The sequence below is a fragment of the Macaca nemestrina genome, chromosome 4 (genome assembly GCF_043159975.1).
Source record: "Macaca nemestrina isolate mMacNem1 chromosome 4, mMacNem.hap1, whole genome shotgun sequence".
NCBI classification, from domain to species: Eukaryota; Metazoa; Chordata; class Mammalia; order Primates; family Cercopithecidae; genus Macaca; species Macaca nemestrina.
In genome coordinates, this window is record NC_092128.1 from 101,466,177 (window position 1) to 101,490,812 (window position 24,636).

At 37.2% G+C, this 24,636-nt stretch overlaps 1 long non-coding RNA gene across 1 annotated transcript; it reads left to right on the forward strand.

The window, feature by feature from the left end:
* LOC139362542 (uncharacterized) lies at positions 1–24,346 on the forward strand. The gene is made up of 3 exons (XR_011621677.1): positions 1–56; positions 5,226–5,294; positions 23,994–24,346. It is a non-coding gene; the product is annotated as an uncharacterized lncRNA (long non-coding RNA).
* Positions 24,347–24,636: the final 290 nt, after the last annotated feature.

Below are 24,636 nucleotides of genomic sequence, written 5' to 3' on the forward strand. Positions count from 1 at the left end.
GCGCTCTCTGAGAACTTGTCGGTCCCAGCGGTCAAGGAGTCTAATGGGATAGGCAGGTCGGCTTAAAATCTCGGCCGGTATCTCTGATATCCGCCAAGATTACATGGAAAAACCATAGCACCAGCTATCCCCTATATTAAATTTAAATAATTTTAATTGTGCAAGTAGTGAGGGTACAAATAAATTTTTAACAATTGAAATACTGAAATTAAAGATGAGGTTCCATTTGACCATCCCCCCACATCCCATCCCTTTCCTCTTTCCCCTATTTTTATAGTTCTAGACATTAAAATGTACACAAATATAGGGTTTTTTAAATTCAGAAAGCACATACATTCTACAACTTGCTTTTTTCTACTAAAAATCTATCAATGTTAATCAGCTTTATTGAGGAATAAATTTAGGTATTACAAAAATCACCAATTTTATGTGTTCAATTTGATGGATTTTAACAAATGTGTCCAATAGTGTAACCACCAATAGATTTCTGACATTCCTGAGATATTCTCTCTTAACCCTTTCCAGTCAATTCATAACTTCATCTCTGCGCCCTGGCGACCTCTCATCTGCTTTCAGTTGCTATAGTTTTACTTTTTATAGAATTTCATATAGATGGAATCGTCCTGCATGGAGTTTTTGAGTCTGTCTTTCACTTAGCTTTTATGCTTTTGAGATTCATTTATATAGTTGTGTGTATTACTTTTTTATTTTATTACTTATTTGTTTATTATTTTTTATTACTAAGTAATATTCCATTCTACACATATACCATAATTTACTTATCTGTTCATCAGTGATGAACATGTGGGGGTGTTCCCAGGCTTTGTCCACTATGAATGAAGCGCCTATGAACGTTCTGGTACAAGTCCTTGCATGAACATATACTTTTGTTTTCCTTGGGGAAATACTTAGAAGGATTGTTGCGTGGTATAAGTGTATGTTTAACTTAATGTTCTTCTGCTAAACGGTTTTCTACAGAAGCTGTACCATTTTGCATTCCCACCAGCAATGTGAGAGTTTTAGTTGCTCCACATCCTTGCCAAGACTTGCGTTGTCAGGTTTTTACTTTAAGCCATTCTAGTAGGTGTGTTGTAGTATCTTACGACGAAATTTATATTTCTCTAATGGCTTATGATATTGAATATCTTTAAATGTGCTTATTTTCCATTCACATCTTCTTTGGTTAAGTGTCTATTCAAATCTTGTCCATTCATTTAAAATCAAATTATCTCCTTATTATTAAGTTGTAGGAATTTTGTATATAGTCTGGGTATGAGTCCTTCTTAAGACATATATTTTATAAATATTTTTCCGCTTTCAGTGGTTTGTCTTTTCATCTTCTTAATGAAACTATGTCTCTTTAACTTTTTATTTGAAATAATTTTAGACTTACAGAACAATTACAAAGATAGTACAAAATTCCTTTAATGGCAACATCTTACATAACCACAGTGCAATTATCAAAACTAAGAAATTAACATTAGTATGATACTATACCTAAACCACAGACCTTCTTTAGATTCCACTAATGTTCTTTCTTTGTTCCAGGATTTGCGCATGTCCCCCTTGGTTTCCTCTATCTGTGACAGTCAAGTATTTTGTCCAGTGTCCCTCAACTTGGGTTTGTCAGATGTTTTCTCATTATTGCATTGAGGTTGTGGATGTGGGGGAAGAATACCAAATGCCCTTCTGTTTACATCATTTCATGAGGTACATCATAAGAATAGGACATCATCTCTGGTGATGGTAACCTTCATCACTTGGTGTCTGATGGATTTCTTCACTAAAAAAGTTACAAATTTTTTCTCTTTGCATTTAGTTTGAAAGTTTGAGGGAGAAACTTTGAGACCGAACAACTATCTTTTCTTTCCTTAAACTTTTGCTTTCCTCAATCCCGTAATCCCAGCACTTCGGGAGGCCAAGGTGGAAGGATCGCTTGAGGCCAGGGGTCCAAGACCAGCATGGGGAAAAAAACAAGACCTCATCTCAAAAAGAAAAAAAAAAAAATTAGACAAGCGTAGTGCATAGTGGCATGTACTTGTAGTCCCAGCTACTCAGGAGACTGAGGCAGGAGGATCACTTGAACCCAGGAGTTAGAAACTGCAGTGAGCTATGATCATGCCACTGCATTATAGCCTGGGCAACAGAGTGAGATGCTGTCTCCAAAAGAAAAACCAAAAAGAAACAAACAAATCTTTTGCATTCATTGGTGAGTTTGCCTGCAGCAATTATTACTGTGGTGTTCCAATGGCAATTTTCTATGCTTCTCGTTCCACCTACCTTTATTAACTGGAATCTTTCTGCAAGAGTTTTCTCTTCTCCATCATTTATTTATTATGTGTGAACTCACGGCTATTGATTTTACTCCTTGGATTGTAATCCAATACTACTGCTATTTATTTGGTTGCTCAGATAGCCAGCCTTGTCTGTTGGGAGCTCCTCTAGGTTTGCGCCTGTGTTCTTTGGCATGCTGCCAGCCTCCCTCCTCTGCTTACTTTTCTTTCCTTTTTTTTTTTTTTTTGAGCATTCTCCATCTTTCTGGAACCATGAGATGCTCCAGGATTATCTTGAATTATTTTTGCTCCAGGCCTGGAATCAACTTCGTCAAGCAATCTCAGTTTTGTTATTGGAGAATGGTAAATATCATTAATAGATATCAAGATCTGTGTGCCAGCTTCTATGCGGGTGGCTGTCTCATCAGACAGAGCTAGAAAGTATATGAATGTATACTAATTCATTTGTATGCAAATTGTCTATCTATTAATTGATCAATCGATCAATCCACCAATTTATTGATCCATCATCTATCTATTAAAGAAAAGTGTGACTTTACACTGACACTTGTGACTGCAGTCCAGCACAATGTGTTCATTCTGGCATTTTCCCTTTACTTATTTGTAACTTTAGCTCTCATTAACTACAATCTTTCTTTGGATCTTATTATCTACAGTATATTTACTTATTTGCCCTGTTCTATTATACAAGTAAAATATTTTTTGACTTGTTACTTCATACTTTTGTGAAAAACAAACTTGACAAGTAGAGTACAATGTTTATGAATCATTTTTTAAATCTTTAATCTCACAGCATTCAGGCAAAATACTTAGATCCAATCCTTTCTTTTTCATCTCCAGGGTGATTGTGTCATATGTTTGTAATGTAGTCAGTTTCATTGTCGCAGTCTGCATTCCATCTTGGGAACCCTTGACATTCTGTTTTTTGTTTTTGTTTTTGTTTTTGTTTTTAACTATTTGCATTCACTCTTTGGGGTGTACAGGTCTATGGGTTTTGGCAAATGCATGGAATCTTGTATCCAAAACCACTTTATATACAGAAGAGTTTGTTAACACTCCCAATTCCCTCATGCTGTACCTTTGTAGTCAAACCTTTCCCCCACTCTGCACTGTAGGCAATTACTTATCTGCTTTCTGCCTCTACAGTTTTTGTCTTTCCTAGAGTGTCACATAAACTGAATAATATAGTATGTACCTTCTGGGTTTGGTTTCTTTCTTTCACCTACCAAAGTGGATTTAAGATTCATTTGCATTGTCACATAAATCAATAGTCTATTACTCTTTATTGATGAGTCATATTATATTGTGTCACTGTTCCACAGTCTGTTGAACCATTCCTCTATTGAAAGAAAGGATCATTTCCAGTGTTTAATAATTATGAATAAAGCTACCATAAACATCTGTGTAAAGGTGAGCGTAAATGTTTGATTCACTTAGGTAAATACCCAGGAGAAGGATTGATAGTAAGTATATATTTAACTTTAAAATAAACTGCTAAAGTGTTTTGTCAGTTGGTCGTACTATTTTACATTCTCATTGGAGGTCTCAGAGAGTTCCAGTTGCTTTGCATCTTGGCAAACACTCAGTTTTGTCAATTTTTAAATTTTAGCCATCCTAGTAGGTGTGTAGTTTGTGGTTTGTAGCTTGTGGCTTTAATTTGCATTTCCCTAATGAAATATGACGTTGAGCATCTTTTAGATGTTATTTACCATTTGTGCACCTTTCTTGATGAAGTGACTGTTCAATTCTTTTGTTGATTTAAAAAATTGCATTGTCTTTCTAATGTTGAGTTTTGAGTGTCCTTTATGTATTCTACATAAGTTCCTTACTGGGCATTTAATTTGTAAATATTTTCTCTCAGTTTGTGGTTTGTCTTTTTCTTCTCTTTGCAAAGCAAAAGTTTGTAGAATTTTGTTAAAGTCTAATTTATCAATCTTTTTTTCTCATATGGATTGTGGTTTTAGTATTGTATCTAACAAGTCTTTCCCAAGCCCAAGAATATGCAGATTTTTTCCATATTTTCTTCTAGCTCATTTATTATTTTATGTTTAAATTTAGCTCTGTGATCAATTTTGAGTTAGGTTTGTAAAAGGTGTGAGGTATGGATTGAAGTTCATTTTTGCTTTTCCAAACAAATATTCAGTTGTTCCCGCACCATGTGTTGAAAGTACTGTACTTTCTCCACTAAATTGACTTTGCACCTTTATTTAAAAATCAGGTAACTGTATTTGTGTGGGTCTATTTCTGAGCTTTCTATTTTGTTCCATTCATCTATGTGCCTATCCTTTTGCCAATACCACACTGCCATGATTCTTGTAGCTATGTAGTAGGTGTTAAAATTGGACAGTGTGTCCTTAACTTTTCCCCACAATTCCCAGAATTTTGTTATCTATTTTAGTTTCTTTGTTTATCCATGCAAATATTAGAATCAGTTCAATTACATCTATAAAAACAGCTGGGATTATGTTGAATCTATAGATCAAATTGAGGATAATTTGCGTCTTGGATCTTTTAATCCATGAACACAATGTAGCTCTCTATTTTTTTCAGGTTTTTATTTATTTCACTTATGTTTTATAGTTTTCAGCATATTTTGTTATATTTATCTATAAGTATTTTATTTTATGAAGCTATTATATGTAGTGCTTTTAAAAGTTTGATTTCTGATTGTTAATTGCAAATATATGGAAATATAATTGATTTTGTATGTATACTTAGATCTTGCAACATTGCTAAATCTACTTATTAGTTCCAGGATCTTTTTCTGTAGATTTATTTGCATTTTCTACATAAATTAGGGTTTCAACCAAAACAGCCAGTTTTATTTTTTCGTTGAAATCTGCATACCTCTTGTTTCTATTTCCTGGCTTCTAACCTGATGTTGAATAGGAATAGTGAAAGAGGACATTTTTCTTTTGTTCCCTGTTTTAGGAGGAAAGCATCAGTCTTCCATCGTTTAACATAATGGCTGTAGGTGTTTTAAAGGTGCTCCTTTGTCAGGTAAAGGAAGTTTCTTTTTATTCCTAGTTCACTGAGAGTTTTTGTCATGAACAGATGTAAAATTTTGTGAAAAGATTTTTTCTACATATCTAGAGATAATAATACGGTTTTTCTTCTTTAGTTTGTTAATACAGAGAATTATATTGACTGGATCTTGAATTTTGAGCCAGAAATATATATGTATGTATTTTTGGATTCAAGTTGCGAATACTATGTTGAAGATTATTTTGTGTATGTTTTTAAGAGATGTTGGTCTGCAATTTTCTTCTCTTGGAATCTCTGGTTTTAGTGTCAGAGCAATGTTGACCTCATTGGCTGACTTGGGAAAGCACCCCTTCCTCTATTTTCTGGGAGAGATTGTAACAAATATGACTATTATTTCTTCTTTAAATGTTTGCAACAATTCACCAGTGAAAGCTTCTAATCTTGAAGTTTACTTATTTGAAAGGTTTTTTAAAAGACAAAACAGATTTCTTAATTATGCATATGTCTATTCAGATTATAATTTTTTCTTGAGTGAGTTTTATTAAAGTTTTTCACATAGTCTATTTCATGTAAGTTGTTGAAGTAATGACATACAATTGTTCATAATGTTTCTTTATTATTCTTTCAATGTTCATAGGATTTATAGTGAAAACATTTTTTTCCTTCCTGAAATTGGTAACCTGTCTTTCCTTTTCCCCTAAGGAGTTTTTTCAGATATTTATTAACTTTAATGATCTTTCTAAAAAAAAACCAGGCTTGGTTTCATTTGCTTTCTTTGTTGTTTTTCTTTTTCCTATTTCATTGATTTATGCTATCTTTATTATTTCCTTTCTTATGCTTATGTTGTACATAAGTTGTCCTTTTCTGTTATTTTTGTGATGAAACATTGATTTTGATATTTCTTCCTTTTAAATGTAAGCATTTGGTGCTACAAATTTCCCTCTAAGCACTGCTTTAGCTGCACTCCACAGATTTTGATGTGTTATATTTTTCTTATCAATCAGTTCAGAATATCTACTAATGTCCCTTGTGATTTCTTCTCCAACCAATATAGTATTTAAAGTATACAGTTCAACTTCCAGATATTTGGGGATTTTTCTAGGCACCTTTTTATTAATGATTTCTGGTGTAATTCCATTGTGGTCAGAGAGCATACTTTGTATGATTTCAATTTTTATCAATTAATTGAGACTTGTTTTACAGCCCAGAATATGGTCTATCACGGTTAATGTTCTGTGTGTACTTGAGAAGAATGTGTATTCTCTTGTACAAAATACTAGATAAAAGTTTTATTTGATAAAATATTTATAAAAGTTTTTCTGTATATGTCAATTTGGTCAAATTGATTGTGTTGTTCAAATTATCTATATCCTTACTTATTTTTAAAAATGAACTCTTAATTTTAGAATAGTTTCAGATTTATGGAAAAATTGCAAAGGTAGTACAGAAAGTTGCCGTCTACCTCACACCCAGTTTCCCCTATTTTTAACATCTTATAATAGTGTGATACCTTTGTTGCAACAAATGAACAAATGTTGATACATTATTATTAATTAAAGTCTATACTTTATTCAAATTTCTTTAGTTTTTAATGTAATGTCCTTTTTCTGTTTCAGGATTCCATCTAGGACAGTACATTATATTTAATCTTCATATTTCCTCAGTCTCCTTTGGGCTATGACAGTTTTTCAGATTTTCCTTGTTATCGATGACCTTGACAGTTTTGAGGAATATTGGTGTAGTATTTTGTACAACGCTCTTCTAATGATGTGGTGGGATGAATGTTTGTGATTCCCCCCAGATTCATATGTTGAAATCCTAACCCTCAATGTGATGATATTGATATTAGGAGGTGGGGCTTTTGGGAGATGATTAGGCCATGAGAGTGGAGCTCTCATGAACAGGATTAATGCCCTTTTATAAGAGACCCCAGAGAGCTAACTTGCCCTTTCCATCAAGAAGATGGCTGTCTGTGAATCAAAAAGAGGGCACCTACCAGACACCAAATCTGCTGACACCTTGATCTTGGACTTCCCAGCCTCCAGAGAAATAAATATTTATTATTAAAATCCCCCAGCCTATGGTATTTTTGTTATGAAAGCTTGAACAGACTAAGACAAATGGGATTTGTCTGATGTTTTCCTCATACTTAGACTGGATTTGTGGGAGAAAGACCACAGAGGTAAAGTGCTGTTGCTATCATACCATATGAACAGCATATACTATCAGTGTAATTTATCATGGTTAATATTAACCTTAATCACCTGGCTGATGGAGTGTAAATTTTCTCCAGTGTAAAGTTTTTTCCCCCTTCCCATTTGTACTCTTTGGAAGGAAGTTGGTAAGGAAAGCCTATACTTAAGGCATGGAGAGTTATGCTCCACCTTTTTGAGGCTAGAGTAGCTACATAAATTATTTGGTAGTCTGCATAGGCCATTAGTCTATTCTTCCCTTTTATCTATTTGTCTAATTGTTTATTCATGTAAGTTTGGATTCATGGATATATATTTGATACTTTGGGTTATAATATAATATTATTTAGTTAATTTCATTGCTCATATTGTTTCAGCTTTGGCCACTGGGAGCTCTTTCTGTTGGCTTCTGTGTCCCTTTGATATAATCCCATCATTGTGGAACTTTTGAGTGCTTCCTTACTTCCTGTAACTATAAGAAGTTCCAGACTCATCTTCTGTATTTCCTCCCCCAGAGTTAAAATTGGTCATTTTTTAAAGGATTCCTGATTCTTTTTATTGTGGAATGATATTACACACCAAGATCTGGGCATTAGATATGCTCATTGCTACTGGGGTGTCATTGCTTCTATGGTCTTATACTTGCTTTATTGATTACCCAGGAGTACTGAAACCTCACACTAAAATTTTGGATTTGTCTATTTCTTTTTTTAAAAAAGTTCTTTCTGTGCTTTCTTCATACATTTTAAAGTTTTGTTATTAGGTGCACACACATTTAGGGTTGTTATGACCTCTTGATAGGTTGATCCCATTATCATTGTGGAATGTCCATATTTATCCTTGCTACTATTTCTTGTTTACTTTACTGAAGTTTACTTTGATATTAACCTAGTTACTTTAGCTTTCTTTCAGTTACTGTTTGAATGGTCTGTTTCCTTTGTTTAACTTTTAACCTATCTTTGCTTTATGTTTAAAATGGGTTTCTTGTAGGCAGCATGTAGTTGGGTCGAGTCTTGATTTTGTTTTCCATCTGACAATCTTGTTTTTTTTTTTGAGGCGGAGTCTCATTCTGTCACCCAGGCTGGAGTGTAGTGGCACGATCTCTGCTCACTGCAAGCTCCGCCTCCCAGGTTCATGCCATTCTCCTGCCTCAGCCTCCCGAGTAGCTGGGACTATAGGCACCCACCACTGCACCTGGCTAATTTTTTGTATTTTTAGTAGAGACAGGGTTTCACCGTGTTAGCCAGGATGGTCTTGATCCACCTGCCTTGGCCTCCCAAAGTGCTGGGATTACAGACGTGAACCCCCGTGCCCAGCTGACAATCTCTTTAACTGGAGTAATGTCATTACGTGTAATTCATTGATTGATGCTGTTTGATTTATTCCTACAACTTTGCTATTTGCCCTTTATTTGTCTTATCAGCTTTCTGTTTTGTCTTTCTTCTTTTCCTTTTTTTGGATTAATCATTTTTATAAGATTTATCTTATCCCCACTATTGACTAGTTAATCATATCTCTTTGTTTTATTTTGTTAAAAGTAGAACCTCACAGATTTCAAATATATATAACAGTTTACCTTCAAACTATATTATACTGCTTTATATAGAATAAAAACTTTACAATCATGTACTTCTCTTTTCCTCCTTCAATCCTTTTGCCATACTTTTTACTTCTACATAGGCCACAAACTCCACAACATAAGTATTAGTTTTGCTTTAAGCAATCAATTCTCTCGTCTTTTTCATTTTTAAAATTGTAGTTAAAATATACATGACATAATTTGCCACTTTAGCCATTTTAAAGTGGTTTAATGGCATTAAATACATTCATAATGTTGTGGAAACATCTTCACTATCTAACTTTTAATCATATCAAACAGAAACTCTGTACTCCTTAAAGCGACAGCTCCTCTTTATCTCATTTCTCCAGACTTTGATGACTTCTATTCTCTTTTCTATGTCTATAAATTTGCCAATTCTAGATACCTCATATAAATGGAATTATACAGTCTTTGTCCATTTGTGTTTGGCTTATGTCGTTTAGCATCATGTGTTCAAGGTTCATCCATGTTGTGGCATATATCGGAACTTCATTCCTTTTTATGGTTAAATAATATTCCATCATAGGTATAATAAATCACATTTTGTTTATTCATTCGTTTGTTGATGGTCACCCGCCTTTGGCTATTATAAATAATGCTGCTATAAATACTGGTGTACAAATAGCTGTTGGCACTCTCCTTTAAATTTCATTCATATATATATGTGTGGGTGTGTGGGTGTGTGTATGTGTGTGGAGTTGCTGGGTCATATGGTAGTTCAATGTTTACCTTTTTGAGAAACTGACAAACTGTTTTCCACAGCAGCTGTGCATTTACATTTCCACTAACAATGCCTGAGAGTTCTGATTTCTCAACACCCTCGTCAACACTTGGTATTTTCCTTAATTTTTTTTAAAAAAATAACCATCTTAGTGGATGTAAAGTTGCCATTGTTTGGTTCGTTTGACCCTTCCAAATCTCATGTTGAAATTTGATCCCCAGTGTTGGAGGTGAGGCCTAATAGGAGGTATTTAGGTTATGAAGGCAGATTCCTCATGGAGGACATATTAATGTCCTCCCCTGGAGTGTGGTGGGTGAGTACTCACTCTGTTAGTTCCTGTGAGAGCTGGTTATTTAAAAGAGCGCAGCACCTTCCCTTCTTGCTTCCTCTTCCACTCTGTGATCCCTGCACATGTTAGATCCCATTCATCTTCTGCCATGAATGGAAGCAGTCTGAAGCCCTCACTAGGTGCCAATGCTGGTGCTGTGATTCTTGTACAGCCTACAGAAACATTAACCAAAGAAACCTCTTTTCTTTATAGATTACCCAGCTTCAGGTATTTCTTTATAGCAGCACAAATGAACTAAGGCAGAAAATTGGTTATGGGGGAGTGGGATGTTGCTATAAAGATACCTGAAAATGTGGAAACAGCTTTGGAACTGGGTAATGGGCAGAAGTTGGAAGCGTTTGGAGGGCTCAGAAGAAGACAAGAATATCAGAAAAAGTTTGGAACTTCTTCAAGATTTGTTAAGTGGTGGTTTCAAAACTGTTGATAGAAATATAGATGCTAAAGGCCATGCTGATAAGGTCTCAGACAGAAATGAGGAACTTATTGGGAACTGGAGCAAAGCTCATCCTTGTTAAAGAACTTGTTAATGCCTAGGGCATTGTGTCCATGCCCTAGGATTTGTGGATGACCAAACTTAAGAGTAATGTTCCAGGGTATCTAGTGGAAGAAATGTCTAAGTGGCAAAGCATTCAAGAAGTGCTGGGGTTGCTTTTAATTCTTTATGATCAGATGTGGGAGCAAAGAAATGACCTAAAAGTTTTATTTATGATTAAAAGGGAATCAGAACATAAAAATGTGGAAAATTCTTAGCCTGGCCATGTGGTAGGGAAGGAAAGAGCATTTTCAGGAGAGAAATCCAAGGGTGCTGCAGAGCAACCTCTAGAGAGATTAGCATAGATAAAAGGGAATCTATAACTTAAAAAAAAAAATGGTAGCCGGGTGCTAATAGTCAAGACAATGGAAAAAAGTCCCTGAAGGCATTTCAGAAATCTTTAAGGTGCAACTCTCAGCATAGGCCCAGAGACCTAAAAGGATAGAACAATTTTGGGGGAGACGTCTGTGGCACTGTTGCCCTATGCTGCCTGAGGATACTACTTCCTGCATCCCAGCCACTCTGACTCCAGCTGAGGATAAATGGCTTCAGGTACCATTTGAGATGCTTCTCTGAAGGGTACAAGCTATACACCTTCATGGCTTCCATGTGGTGTTATGTCTGCAGGTACACAGAACGCCAGAGCGGTGGAGGCTTGACAGCTTTCACTTACATTTCACAGAATATATTTGAAAGCTTGGATGCCTGCTGAAGGAGTGGAACCCCAACAGAGAGATTCTACTAAGGCAAAGCTACCTGGAAGTATAAAGTTGGAACCCCTCTAGAGAGTCTCCTAGGGGCACTGCCTAGTGGACATGTGGAAGCAGGACTGCTGTCCTTCAGACCTGAGAATTATTGATCCACCAGCGCATGACACCTCAGCCTGGAAAAGCCACAGACATTCAAGTCCAACCCATGATGCAAGCCACAGGGCTGTTTGCAGAAAACCCAGTGGGCGTGTGGCTGCCCAAGGCTTTGAGATCTCACTCCTTGAACCAGTGTGGCTAGAATGTAGGACATGGAGTCAAAGGAGAATTTTGTTGAGCTTTAAAATTTCATGTATGCCCTGCTGAGTTTTGAACTTGCATGCGGCCTGTTACCCCTTGCTTTTGTCTAATTTCTCCCTTTTGGAATGGAAGTGTTTGCCCAATGTTTGCTCTGTCATTGTATCTTGGAAGTAAATAACTCGATTTTGATTTTATAGGATTATATCTGTAAGGAACTGGCTTTGAGTCTCAGATGTGATTTTGGACTTTGGACTTTAAAGCTGGTGTGGAACAAATTAAGACTTTTGAAGACTATTGGGAAGGAATGATTATATTCTCTACATGAGAAAGACATGAGATTTGGGGGACCAGAGATGGAATACTATAGTTTGTGTGAATCCTCCAAACCTCAAGTTAAAAACTGATCCCCAGTGTTTAAGGTGGGGCCTAATGGTCCAATGGTTTGGGTCATGGGAGCATATCCCTCATGAATAGATTAATGCCCTCCCAGGTGGGAGTGGGTGAATTGATTCTCACCTTATTAGTTTCCACAAAAGCTGGTTGTTTAAAAGAGCCTGGCACCTTTTCCCCTTGCTTCTCTCTGCACATGCCGGCTCCCATTCACCTTCTGTCATGCTGGAAGCAGTTTGAGGCCCTCACAAGATGCTGGCACCATGCTTCTTATGCAGCCTTCAGAACTGTGAACCAAATAAACCTTTTTTCTTTATAGATTACCCAACCTCAGATATTTCTTTATCAAACAATATCAAACAAAGAGAGTAGTTCTTTCTCATTCTGATTTTGGTTTGTATTTCCCTAATAACTAATAATATGAAGCATCTTTTCAGTGTATTATCATCTTTGGGGAAATGTCTTTTAGGTCCTTTGCCCATTTTTGAATTGGGTTGTTTAGTTTCTTATTGTTGAGTTGTATGTGCTTACATTAGTCTGTTCTCACACTGCTTTAAAGATGTACTACAGGCTGGGTGCAGTGGCTCACGCCTGTAATCCCAGAGCTTTGGGAGGCTGAGGCAGGTGGATCATGAGGTCAGGAGATCGAGACCATCCATGGCTGACACTGTGAAACCCCATCTCTACTAAAAATACAAAAACAAAAATTAGCTGGGCACGGTGGCAGGCACCTGTAGTCCTAGCTACTCAGGAGACTGAGGCAGGAGAATGGCATGAACCCAGGAGGTGGAGCTTGCAGTGAGCCGAGATCACACACTGCACACCAGCCTGGGAGACAGAGTGAGACTCTGTCTCAAAAAGAAAAAAAAAAAAAAAAAAAAGACATACTCAAGACTGGGTAATTTATGAAGAAAAGACATTTAATTGACTCACAGTTCTTCATGGCTGGGATACTTACAATCGTGGTGGAAGAGGAAGCAGGCACATATTACAAGGCAGCAGGTAAGAGAGAGCATGTGTCAGCACAGGAATAACTATTATTGATAAAACCATCAGATCTCGAGAGAATTCACTCACTATCATGGGAACAGCATGGGGGAACCACTCTCATAATCCAATCATTTCCCACAAGCTCTCTCCCTACCTGGTGATTACAATTCTATATGAGATTTGGGTGGGAACACAAAGCCTAACCATATCATTTCACATTGGCCCCTTTCAAATCCCATGTTCTCACATTTCAAAACTAATCATGCCTTCCCAACAGTCCCCCAAAGTCTTAACTCATTTCACCATCAACTCAAAAGTCCAAGTCCAAAGTTTCATCTGAGACAAGGCAAGTTCCTTCTGCCTAGAAGCCTGTAAAATCAAACTCAATTTTGTTACTTCCAAGATACAATGGGAGTACAGACATTGGATAAATGCTCCCATTCCAAATGGGAGAAATTGGCCAAAACAAAGGGGTTACAGGCCTCATGCAAGTCCAATATCCAGCAGGGCAGTTATTAAATCTTAAAGCTCCAAAATAATTTCCTTTGACTCCATGTCTCACATCCAAGTCATGCTGATGCAAAGAGTGGCCTTCTGTGGCCTTGGGTAGCTCTGCCTCTGTGGCTTTGCAGGGTATTGTTCCCCACCCCAGCTACTTTCACAGCTGACATTGAGTGTCTGCAGCTTTTCCAGGCACACAGTGCAAGCTGTTGGTGGAGCTATCATTCTGGGGTCTGGAGGATGGTGGCCTTCTTCTCATAGCTCCACTAGGCAGTGCCCCAGTGGGAACTCTGTGTGGGAGCTCCAACTGGACCTCCCGGCATTTCTATACTTCCTCTGAAATCTAGGTGGAGGTTCCAAAACCTCAATTTTTGACTCCTGCAGGCCCAACACTATGTGGAAGCTGCCAAGGCTTGGGAGTTGCATCCTCTGAAGCAACTGCCTGAGCTATATGCTGGCCCTTTTGGCCATAGTTGGGACACAGGGCACCAAGTCTTGAGGCTGCACAGAGCAGGAGTGGGGACCCTGGGTCTGACCCATGAAACCATTTTTCCCTCCTAGGCCCTGGGTCTGTGATGGGAGGGGCTGCCATGAAAGTCTCTGATAAGCCCTGGAGACATTTTCCCCATTGTCTTGGTGATTAACATTTAGCTCCTCATTACTCATGCAAACTTTTGTAGCCAGCTTGAATTTCTCCCCAGAAAAATAGTTTTTTTTTCTATTGCATTGTCAAGCTGCAAATTTTCCAAACTTTAATGCTCTGCTTCTCTTTTAAACATAAGTTCCAATTTCATATCATCTCTCTCAAGGTCAAAGTTCCACAGATTTCTAGGGCAGGAGCAAAATGTCACCAGTCTCTTCACTAAAGCATAGCAAGAGTGACTTTTGCTCCAGTTCCCAAGAAGTTCCTCATCTCCATCTGATTCCACCTCAGCCTGGACTTCATTGTCCACATCATTATCAGCATTTTGGTCAAAACATTCAACAAGTCTCTAGGAAGTTTCAAACTTTCCCATATATTCCTGTCTTCTTCTAAGTTCTCCAAAATGTTCCAACCTCTGTCTGTTACCCAGTTCCAAAGTCGTTTCCATAGTTTCAAGCATCTTTATAGCAGTACCCCACTCCTGGTACCAAAATCTGTTTTAGTCAGGGTTCTCTAGAGAGACAGAACTAATAGAAAATATGTATATATGAAAGGTGGTTTATTAAGGAGAACTGACTCACATGATCACAAAGTGAAGTCCCACAATAGGCCGTCTACAAGTTGAGGAGCAAGGAAGCCGGCAGTGGCTCAGTCCAAGTCCCAAAACTTCAAAAGTAGGGAAGTCAACAGTGCAGGCTTCGAAGGCTTGAGAGCCTGTGGCAAACCACTGGTGTAAGTTCAAGAGTCCAAAGCCATCTCTCTCCCATACTGGATCCCTCCTGCCCTCAAACATAAGACTCCAAGTTCTGATGTTCGAGGGCAGGAAGCATCATCCATCATGGGTGAAAGATGAAGACTCATCAAGTCAACTTTTTCCATTGTCTTCTGTTTGCTTTTTCTAGCCATGCTGGCAGCCGATTGGATAGTGCCCACCCACATTGTGGGTGGGTCTTCTCAAGGGTGGTTCTTCCTCTTCCAGTCCACTGACTCAAATATTAACCTCTTTTGGGAACACCCAGAAACATCCAGATACACTCAGAAACAATACTTTGCATCCTTCAAACCAATCAAGTTGACACTTAATATTAACCATCACAGTGCTCTTTATATATCCTGCATATTAATGCTTTATCAGATATATGACTTGCAAATATTTTCTCCCATTCTGTGGATTATCTTTTCAGTCTCTTGATAATGTTCTTAGATTCCCATAAGTTTTTAATTTTGGTAATGTCCAATTTATCTATTTTTTCTTTTGTTTCCTATACTTTTGGTATTATACTTAATTAACTATTGCTAAAACCAAGGTAATGAAGATTTTCCCTTATGTTTTCATTTAACAGTTTTATAATTTTGGCTCTTAAATTTAGATCTTTATCCATTTATTTTGAGTTATGCTCTTTTATAGGGTATAAGGTAAAGGTCTAACTTCATTCTTTTGCATATGGACATCCAGTTTTCTCAACATTGTTTGTTGAAAAGACTGACTTTTTCCCATTGATTAACCTTCACAGCCTTGTCAAAAATAAATTGGCCATATATGTGAGGGTTTATGTCTGGCTCTGTATTCCATTCCATTGGTCTATATATCCGTCTTTGTGCCAGAGCTACATTGTTTTGATTACCATAGCTTTGTAGATTTAAATTTGAGAAAAGTGAGACCTCCAGTTTTGGCTTTGTTACAAGATTGTTTTTACTTTTTAGGGTCCCTTGAAATTCCATATAGATTTTAGTATGGGGTTTCTATATCTGAAAACAATAGCAATAACATTTTTATAGAGATTGCATTGAATCCATATATTACTTTGGGCGATACTGTCTTCTTAACAATATTATGTCATCCAATCCATGAACATAGGATACCTTTCCCTTGCTTTAGATTGCTAATTTCTTTCAGCAGTTGTGTAGTTTGCTATGTAAAAGTATTTCACTTCTTTGATTAAATTTATTCCAAAGTATTTCATTCTTTTTGATGCTACTGTAAACAGAACAGTTTTCTTAATTTACTTTTCAGAGCACTCATTGTTAGTGTACAGTAACACAACTAAAGTTTGCATGTTGATTTTGTATTCTTAAACTTTTCTGAATTTGTTTTTATAATGAATAAAAAGAAATATTATCGTCTCTAAATTTTATTCTCAGCAACCACAAAAATGATTTTGAATTCCACAAAAACAAAAAAAGCTTTAAGATGGTCCAAGTTTTTATTTCACACAGACATAGTTTGCATTTATATAGTAAATGCTTGGGGAGTACAGCAATAGTCAAGGAAGTTTACACGATTTACATAGTAGTTGGTGTTCTGCACCACTCCTACCTTTTGTGTTATCACGTGTGTTTAACATGTATGGCTTCCAACTCCCTGCTTGGCTCAACTCCTTTCTGAAGAGACTATTTTATGCATTACTTAGTCTGGGTTCCTGAGTTGTCACAGTACTCTTCTGGTATTAGAGTTTCAATATCATTACCAAAATAAAGTCATCTAGAGAAAATTTTAAAGTTAAATTCTAGTATAAGAAATTTCAATAATTTTTATAAGACACATCAAAAAGAAGCAATAAGACATGACATAACAGCAAACATATGGGCTTTATGTGCTCATGACTAGTTGATTAACACCTTTATATGAATCAATTTATTTCATTCCCACATATAACCTTTTAGATTACCTTGTTATCCCCAATTTAGGGAAGGAAATACTGAAGCACAGAGTGATGAAGCTAGTAATAGGCAGATGTAGGATTTGCACTAAAGCAGATTAGTATACGGCCCTGAATTTTAAAAATTAATTCTAACAGTTTTTTTGTGGATTCTTTAGGGTTTTCTACATATAAGAACATGTCATCTGCAAACAGATAATATTTTTTCCTTTCTAATTTGGATGCTTTCTTTCCTTCTTTTTTTTTTTTTGCCTAATTACTTTGGCTAGTACTTCTAAAACTATGTTGAATAAAAGTGGTGAAAGCAAGCAGTCTGTCTTGTTCCTGATCTCGGTGAGGGCAGGGGGGATTTTTAGTCTTTCACTGAGTATAATGTCAACTGTGGGATTTTTTTTTTAATATGTGGCCTTCATTATGTTAGGGAAACACCCTTCTATTCCTAATGTACTGAGCGTTTTTTTATCTTGAAGTGCTGTTGGATTTTGTCACATACTTAATCTGCATCATTTGAGATTATCTTTTTCAAAAAATTTATTCCATTAATGTGGTGTATTACGTTGATTAATTTTCATATGTTGACCTACCCTTGAATTGTTGGGATAAATTCCACTTGGCCATGCTGTATAATTCTCTTAACATGTGGTTACATTTGTTTTGCTAGTATTTTGTTGAGTATTTTAGCATCTATATTCATAAAGATCAATGATCTTCTCAACAGTGTAAAATGAGAAGGAAGACCTTTTATTTTCAGTTTTATTCACCTTTTCTAGTCTCTGCTTCCCTTCCCTCCCCTCCCCTCCCCTCCCTTCTCCTTCCCTCCCCTCTCCTCCCCTCCCCTCCCCTCCTCTCCTCTTTTGTTTTTTCTTTTCTTTTCTTTTTGAGATGGGGTCTCACTCTGTCACCCCGGCTGGAGTGCAGTAGCACAATCATAGCTCACTGCAGCCTTGGACTCTTGGGTTCAAGCAATCTTCATACCTTAGCCTCTTCAGCAGCTGGAACTACAGATGCATGCCACCACACCTGGCTAATTAATACTTTTCTTTCTTTTTCTTTTTTTTCTTGGTAGAGAAGGGGGTCTCACTTGTGTTTCCCAGGCTGCTCATGAGCTCCCGGCCTCAAGCAATCTTCCCTCTTCAGCCTCCCAAAGTACTGAAATTACAGGCATGGCCACTTTTCATTCTTCAGTGTAGTTCCAAATTTTCATTTGTTCTCATTTTCCTTTTGACTTGAAAAAGTTCCTTAGGCATTTCCTGTAGTGTAGCACTGCTGAAAATGAATTATCTTGTCTTTGATTTCTCTTTAAAAGTCTTTGCCCTCATATTTGAAAGATATTTTTGTTAATAAATAGATATAGTTTGAAAGATTTTTTCTGTCAGTGCTTCAAAAAGCTCTCTCCACTGTCTTCTGATTTGCATAGTTTCTGATGGGAATCTGTGGTCATGCTTATTTTTGTTCTGCTGTACACAATTTGTCTTTTCCCTTTTGGTGGCTGATAAGATTTTCTCTTCATTACTGTTTTCAGTAATTTACAATAATTATCATATGCCTGGGAGTGTTTCTAGTTTGTTGTTTATGTTGTTAGTTGAACTCCTTGAATCCTTGATATATATTTTTTATCAACTTTGGTAAAGCTCAGTCATTTTGTTTTTCCAATATTTTTCTGAACTTCTTTCTGTGACTCTTGTTCCATATATGTTAGAGCACTTGATATTGTTCCATAATTAACTTATACTCTGTTATTTTCAAGAAGTTTTTTTCCAGTTTTTACCCAGTCTTTTCTTCCTCTTTGCATTTCATTCTGCATAGTTTAAATGAGTTGTCTTCAAACTCATTGCTCTTCATTCTGCAGTGTCTAATCTGCTATTAATTGCAACCAGTGTATTATTTTTTTCATTTCGGATATTGCATGTTTTATTTTAATAAATTGAATTTTGGTCTTTTAAAAATATCTTCCTTCTCTATTTACTATGACCATGTTTTACTCTTTGTAAAACATATGTGGCATATTTATAATAATTGTTTTAACATCTGTGGCTGCTAATTTCACCATCTTTGTCAGACCTGGGTCTATTTCTATTGATTGATTTTTCCCTTGGTTATGAATTACAGTTTTTTACTTCCTTGCCTGCTTGATAAATTTTTTATTGGATGTCAGACATTGTGAATTTTACATTGTTGATTTCTGTATTTTACTTTGTTTATTTAAGTGGTGTTGGATTTTTCTAGTGAAGTTATATTTTGGATCTTTTTAAGGTTTGCACTTAAGCTTTGTTAGAATAGGTCCAGAGCAATCTTACTCTAAGGTTAATTTCATCACACTACTAAGTCATTACTATTATATATTCATGCCCTGTATGTTACATGTCCTATTTTTTCTACTTGGGCTAATCAGAGCACAGACTATTATTAATCCTATGTGAGTTTTGAGCATTTTCTACATACTCCATTCCAGTTATTCTTTCTCCAGCCTTAGTTTCTTCTCACACATTCTCAGATAGGTATCCAGCCAAAGACTGCAAGGTGGAAACATTGGGGAAGACCTGTTTTCAGAACTGTGGAACTCTGTCTCTGTGTCATTGTTCTCTCTCTAGTGCTCCGCTTCAAAAATTTCACCAAACTTGACTTTCTCAGTCTCGAGTCTTTATTTCCTTTACTCATAAAAATCACCAGAATACATTTGGGTTTCTCTTCTTGAGCTGTGGCCTGGAAACTGCCTCTAGGGAAAAATAAAGAACAAAAAACTGGCTTGTAGGGATCAGCTTGTCTACTAATGTCTAAAAATAAAAGGTTTTATATAGTTTGGTTGAAATTTGTGTTGTTAAGGTAGGAGGGTAACAGTTCCTATTACTCCAACTTGGCTGGAAGCAGTTCCTCAATATATATTTTTAAACATCTCCATGTTGATGTGAGGGGTCTCCAGAAAGCTCATGGAAAATAAATATTATGAAAAACTATGCATAGGTTTCAAAAATTTTTAGCACTGAAAAAACTGATACTAACTTACTATAACGTGTCTGAACAGGATCTAGTTTGGGGCACTAAGAAGGATAAGACATAAGTTTGAAAAGAGCTCTTATTAGAGCAGGCCAGGTGCAGTGGCTCATGCCTGTAATCCCAGCACTTTCAGAGGCCAAAGTGGGCAGATCAGCTAAGGGCAGGAGTTCAAGACCAGCCTGGCCAACATGGTGAAACCCAGTCTCTACTAAAAATACAAAAATTAGCCAGGCATGGTGGCAGGCACCTGTAATCTCAGCTACTGGGGAGCCAAGGCAGGAGAATCGCTGGAACCTGGGAGGCAGAGGTTGCAGTGAGCCAAGAGTGCATCACTGCACTCCAGCCTGGGCGATAGAGTGAGACTCCATCTCAGAAAAAAAAAGAAAAAAAAAAGCTGTTTTCAGAGCAAAATAAATTCTGCTTTAATTGTGGCAGGAACTGATATCAAATTATGATGAAGCTTGTGTGGTAGAATGGTGAAATAATTGATACTTTATGAAAAATTTAGGGAGACAATGCCCCAAATAAATTAGCAGTTTACAAGTGGATAATTCCTTTTAAGAAAGAATGATATGATGTTAAAGATAAAGCCTGTAGCAGCAGACCATCCACATCAATTTGTGAGGAAAAGAATTAATTTTATTCATTCCCTAATTGAAGAGGACTGATGATTAATGGCAGAAACCATAGCCAATACCATAGACATCTCAATCAGTTCACTCTAAGCAATTCCAGCTGAAAAATTAAAGTTGGGCAAGCTTCCCAACTGATGGTTGCCAAAAGCATTGCACCCAGATCAACTGGAGACAAGAGTAGAGATTTCAGCAGAAATTTTAAACAAGCAGGTCAAGATCCCGAAACATTTCTTCAAAGTTTTGTAAGAGAAGATGAAGGATGGCTTTGCCAGTACAGTCTTGAAGACAAAGCACGATCAAAGCAATAGCTACAAAGAGGTAGAAGTGGTCCTGTCAAAGCAAAAGCAGATCGGTCAAGTGCAAAATTCATGATGAAAACAGTTTTGGGGATGCTCAAGGTACTTTGTAGGTTGACTTTCTGGGGAGCCAAAGAATAATAACATCTGCTTGTTACGAAAATGTTTTGAGATAGCCAAAGCTTTAGCAGAAAAATGCCCAGGAAACCTCTAGAGAATCCTTCTCCACCACCACAATACTCCTGTTCATTCCTCTGATCAAACAAGGCCAGTTTTGTGAGAGTTTTGATAGGAAACTATTACACATCTACCTCACAGTCATGATTTGGCTTTTCATGATGTCTTTTTGTTTTCTAATCTTAAAAAATATTTTAAGGGCACCCATTTTTCTTTAGGTAATATTGTAAAAAAGACTGCATTGACGTGGCTAAATTCCCAGGACTCTCAGTGTTTTAGGGATGAACTACATGGTTGGTATCATTGCTTACAAAAGTGTCTTGAAAGATTATGTTGAGAAATAGAGTTTATATTTTTTATTTTTTAATTCCATATTTCCATGAACTTTGTGAACTCCTCTTGTACAAATAGATTTAGTTCATACCTTTCAACTGCTCAGTAGTATTCCATTGTATGAATAGATCACATTTTGTTTAGCTATTCTTTTCTCATTGGACAATTGTGTTGTTTTCTGGTTTTTACTGCATGTTATAAACAACACTGAACTCAGAACACAAATATCCAGAAATGGAATTTCTGGCTTATAGGGTATGTTCATTTTCAAATTCAATAGATAATATCAAATTGTTTTTCAAAGTGGTTATACAAAATTCGCTCTCATCTGAACTTTATGGATGTTCCCCTTTCTTTACATTATCTTCCAGACACTGTGTTATCAGACGGTAAAGTTTTAGGCAACGTGATAGGTGACAATGGGTAGTTTATCATTATTTTTTTTCGTATTCTTTAGTATTAGTAATGTTAAACATTTCTTCATGTGTTTATTGACCTGTATACGTCACTTCTTTTCTGAATTGTCTGTTTATATCATTTGCTCACTTTTCTACTCAGTTGTTTTTAATTTTTATCTTTCTTACTGATTTTTTTCTGTCTTTTCTTTCTTTTTTTTTTTTTTTTTTTGCGACACAGTCTTGCTTTGTTGCCCAGGCTGGAGTGCAGTGGCACGATCTTGGTTCCCAGCAACCTCTACCTCCCAGGTTCAAGGGATTCCCCTGCCTCGGCCTCCCGAGTAGCTGGGACTGTGGGTGCGTGCCACCATGCCCAGCTAATTTATGTATTTTTAGTAGAGATGAGGTTTCACCATATTGGCCAGGCTGGTCTCAAACTCCTGACCTCATGATCTGCCTGCCTTGGTCCCAAAGTGCTGGGATTACTGGCACGAGCCACCAGGCCCGGCTGATTTTTAGATATTTTTAAAATATATTTTTGATACTACAGATTTGTTTGTCAAGATTGGTTGCAAACATTTCTTTCAATTTGTAGCAGAAAAATGCTTTTAATTTTCATCTATGGCATCCTCTCTTGAACATACATTTTAAAATGTTGATGTGGTCACACTTGATTTTTTTCTTTATGATTTTTATTTTATATGACAATCTCCTTTATTCTAAGGCCATAAAAATAAATTTCTATTTTTTGAAGCATTTTTATGATTTTGTTGTTTTGTAGTTAGGATTTTTAACCTAGAATTTATATTTTGTAAAGGTGAGTTAGAGATCTAATCTTATTTTTTCATACAAAGAATCAGTTTTTCCAGTCTTCTTTGCTGTTAGTCCACCTGTGTTACATGCTGTCATAAATGATTGTCCACTGTGATCTAGGTTCTGCATGAGGTTCTTTACAGTACACGGTTTTCCTTGTCCACGTATCCCACCAATCCTATAAAGGTGTTAGTATCATCCCCATTTTTCAGATGGGAAAACGGAGGCTCATATGGTATGGATGTTTTGTTCTCTCCAAATCTTATGTTGAAATAGACCTGCATTGTTGGAGGTGGGGCCTGGTGGGAAGTGTTTGGGTCATGGGGGTGGATCCCTCATGAATGGCTTGGTGCCCTCCCCATGGTAATGAGTGAGTTCTCGCTCTGTTAGTTCATGCAAGAGTTAGTAGTTGAAAGAGCCTGACATCTCCCTTGCTCTCTTGCTCCCTCTCTCACCATGCGATACACCAGGGGTTCCCCCTTCACCTTCCACATGAGTGGAAGCTTCTTGAGGCCCTCACCAGAAGCAGATGCCAGTGCCATGCTTCCTGTACAGTCTGCAGAACTGTGAGCCAAAATAAACCTCTTTTTAAAAATATGATACCAAGCCTTGGGTATTCCTTTATGGTGATACAAATGGACCAACACAGAGGCTCAGAAAGGCTAACTAACTTGCCAAATGTATGACAGCTAGCAAGTGATGGAGGCGGAATTTGAATCCTGAGTGTATACAGAATTAGCTAGAGAAGACAGCTCCATGAAGAAACAGGCCTGCAGGGATCCTTGGGGAACATGAACAGTTAGAGCAGGGTTTCTCAGCCTTGGTCTTATTGATCTTTAGGACTGGATAGTTCTTGATATGGTCGAAGGTGGGAGCATCCTGTGCATTGTAGATGCTTAATAGCATCCCTGGTCTATACTAATTAGATACCAGGAGCACTTCACCACCCCACCCCCCACCCCAACTCCTAGTTTTTATTTTGATAATAAAAAATGTCTCCAGACATTGCCAAATGTCCCCTAGGGAAGCAAAATTGCTCCAGGTTAGGAACCACTTGTTTAGATAGTAATAACTATCTAATTATTAGATAATTAATATCTAAGTAATAATTATTAATTATCACTATCAACCTCAATAATTAGCCATCATTAATGCTAATGATGTTGATGCTAATTATCAACAGTGATTAATCGTAAGATTTTTTTTTTTCCTGGTGCTGTTGCTTCTTTGTAGCTGAATAACAGAAAGTTCTAGCTTTCCCTTCAAGTTATACCTTTTCAGCACTCTGCTTTTCCAATCTGTGAGCGCTCAGCCTGCCAAGAGAGGAGCTCTGCTCTCCCCTAAAAGTGTAAAAGTGTGCAGAGCTCTGTGTGGCATGCTGCTTGCACCCTTTCCACAGTTAAGCTCGTGAAAACACTTGCACAGGGTAGGAGGGTTTTGGAGCTTCGGGTAGTTCATGTTTTCTTTTTGAAATGTTTTTCTTCAGCATTTTGTTGACAATGAAGAAAAATGGAAAAATAAACCCCTGCTGATGTCAAAACAAGCCCTGAATCCAGATGTAGCGGGGGCGAGGAGCCTTCAACATTCATGATGCGATCGGGTTGTAAACATGTCTGGTGTTTTAGCACCCGGCCCAGCAGCTTCTGTGAGTGGAGACGTGCACACAAACATCAGGACCTGTCGGCTACTGGGACATTCAGGTCTTTCAGAGGTGACATCTTTGACATTTCAAAATGCTGTGCAAGATCTAGGGGCATTTAGAACGCTGTCTTTAGCCTGGCCCATGGAGACCCTGCATTTTAAAGTCGAAAACTATAATAAAAGTGACCAGACAATGAATGTTCAACATAGTTTGAGTGGCTGTGTAAGCCTTCTCATCTGTGCTACTGATGACAGTTGTCCTCCCCTATTCAAGATGACCTGACCCACGAATCCTCTCACAATGCTTCCATTCAACCTCGTTTTCCCCTCTTGCCATGAGAGTTTTGGAGAGATTTTGACAAGCCCCCATGTGAAGTCCAGAGCCTTGACACTGGCAGCTTCAGCTCACCATCCAGGCCAGAGCCCTTGCCCGGTAAAGGACCCAGATCTTGCTGACACATTCCTGGCCAGTCCATGCCAGTGCCTAG